The sequence below is a fragment of the Cynara cardunculus genome, assembly GCF_001531365.2.
Source record: "Cynara cardunculus var. scolymus isolate 2C chromosome LG 13, CcrdV1, whole genome shotgun sequence".
In the NCBI taxonomy this organism is placed as follows: Eukaryota; Viridiplantae; Streptophyta; class Magnoliopsida; order Asterales; family Asteraceae; genus Cynara; species Cynara cardunculus.
The window spans coordinates 35,663,384-35,666,370 of record NC_037540.1 but is presented as its reverse complement, the minus strand read 5'-3'; positions in this window follow the sequence as shown (position 1 = coordinate 35,666,370).

Below are 2,987 nucleotides of genomic sequence, written 5' to 3'. Positions count from 1 at the left end.
ATAATCATTCAAAATCATTGATTTTTCTTTTGGAAGTTAACTTAATGAGTTACCTTTCAAATGCCACTGATTTCATTCAAAAATGTGGTGATTTGAGGTTTTAACTACTCAAAACAAAGTGAGCATGAAATCTATCCGAATCTGATAGATTTGTATATGTATGTTCCAATGGCCATATCTCTTTCAAAACTCGATGAAAAAGGATGATTCTTCCTTTGAGAGTTAAATATATGAGTTATCTTCTGCATGCAAGTGGAATCACATGAAAATATGGAGTTTTGTTCTCCAAACATCTAAAACACTTTAGGTGTGCAAACTGTGAAACCACCAGTAGGTAACTCCTATTTTGTATGAAAATCTTGATCAAATTGTTCATAATTGAGTTGTGAATCTTTGTTATATACAAAGTTTTATGATTTGATCATTATTTTTCAAGTTTTGGTGAGATTTTGTGTTTTAATTTTTTTATGTTCTTGTAAAAGATTTTGTGTTTTAATTTTTTTATGTTCTTGTAAAAGTTCTTAAAAAGTCTGAGTTTGATCTGTTTTTGCATGAATAGTTAAGATAAATTTTGTTGTAGTGATATTTTGGTTGGTTTATGGTTCTAAATCATTCAAGGACTTGGGTTAGCACTGATCGGATTACTATAAATCGCTCAAGTGTTTAGGTCTTAGCCAATTCTGTAACAAGTTAGCCGGAGTCTTGTGTCCGGACTTTAATTTCATCACTCAGTTTTCTGTCCGATAATGAAGTAAACCGCCTGGCTCATTACCCGATTTAGGTAAATCGCTCAAGAGTACAGCCGATTTAGGACTTGGCCAAAATCACAAGATAGTAACCGGATTTCTAAATCGCTTAAGGTGTTTGTTCGGATATCTAAATCGCTCAAACTGACTTGACCAGATTCAATAATTGCTCAAGGACTTAGCTGCTTGCAACCTTTCCTGGATATAGTTTCATCCGTATTAGGTGTTCCCCGGTCAACAAGTTAGCCAGACTTGGCTACATCGCTTATCTTGACATCCGGACATCATCATTACTCGCTCACATCGTGTCCGATTTACACACCTTGTCCGGATTTGATCCCTGGATAAACCTTGGTCGCGATCTTGTTTTTCTTCGGACAACCCCGGACAAACGGCGTCCGGATTAGTCATCCTTGGTCACCTTGTTGCACGATTTAGGTCCTTGTCCGGATTAAGAGCTCGGATAAATGTCTTAGTTGATTTTCTTGTTTATTTGTCTGAGTTTAGCGGTTCTTATATGTTTTTCATTAGAATTTCTGTTTTTGAGTTGTTTGTCTGTTTTTAATCTGTTTTATCTTATTTGAGATTTTTTAATTTGTTTTGTGCCACGTAAACGGTATTTAATCAGTTTTAACTGGTTTTGATTGTTTTCAACAGTTTTTAACTGTTTTCAACAATTTTGACTGTTTTACTGATTTTTTACAGTTTTCGTTGACTTTTGTTTTCTCAACAGTTTTTGTGTTTTTTTTGTTTTTGTTTTTGAGCTTAATTATTTTTGATTTCTTTATTTGATTTCAACGCATTAGATCCTTTGATTGATCTATTTTTTTAAATGACAGTTTCTTTGAAAAAGGAGAATGTGGATTTGAGAATTAAAATCTCTGAGTTAGAAAAGAGAGTAGAGGACTACAAAGTTAAATACATTAATATGTTTGATGAAAATTTCACAGATAATTAAGGATCTGCAAAAAGAAAATAAAGCTTTGAGAGAATACACTGAAGAAGATGTATCAGTAAAGGTCAATGAACTTGAGAAAGCTTTGGACACAGTAAGAAAAGAATGTGAAGTAGAATTGAAAACTTGGAGTAAATCTAACAAAGATCTATTTGACAAACTCCAAAAAAGTCCAGAGTTGTTGGGTTAAAGTATGTGCGTTAAAGATTGTATTCAAGTTCTCTTTTAATATGCTTTGTAATAGTTAGGTTTAATGTTTTCCTTAGTATAAATAGTGATTAGACTTGTAATTGTCATTAACTTTTGCAATTAATCTGATTAGTGTTGTAATATTCTCTCTCAATAAATCAAAGAAGATTGTTGGTGAAAATTCTCTCTATTCATATTCTTGATCTTCATCTTGAAGATTAATTCTGAATTTGTATGATTTTGGGTATTTCAATTGGTATCAGAGCAAACTGCAACAATTTGTTTAGAGGATTAAACAGAATTATCAAGGATTTTGCACGAATTTTAGAGGATTCATCGATCTGTTCTTGCTGTTCTTCAAACTGTTCATCGTGTTCTTCATCCAGAATCGCATTTTTTGCTTGAATAACTTAGTTTTTGATTGTTAATTGATATAATTCATACTACTGATTTCACATTTACACACTGAACATCTTTGATTCAGATCTTTTTCGATTCTAATCAAGATTTAAACCATTTTTGATCCATTGAAAAAGTGTTAAAATTGTGTTTTTGCTTGAATCTAGTCCGTATAACTCTTGATTGGATTAAGTGTAAATCGCTTAAAGCCTGTTCGATTTAAGTCTTGTAAATTTGTTGTGAATTGATTGTGCGATTTAGGTTAAACCGGGTAAGACTTGTTCGATTTAGAGGTAAATCGCTTGGTACTTGTTCGATTTAGTGACCAATTTAGTTTAATATGTATGTTAAATCGTTGAATTGTTGTACGATTTGTTAATAATCCGGTTGCTTCTTAAGCGGTTTAGTGTGTGATTTATTCTGTGAATTGTGCGATTTATTCATAATCCTGTTGTAACCTGAGCGACTTTGTTGTGCGATTTAAGTGTAGTATTGTGCGATTTAGTTTGTGCGATTTAAGTGATCGTATTTTGACTTTTTGAACAGTTTGTTGATCGTATTTTGACCTCGACTTTTTGAACGATCTTTGACTTTCTTTGGTGAGCGATTTAGTTGTTGTATTGATCGATTTAAAGCTTGAATAATTGAGCGATCTGAATTTTTGAGCGGATTTGTGCGTACTTTGACAAGTTGACTTA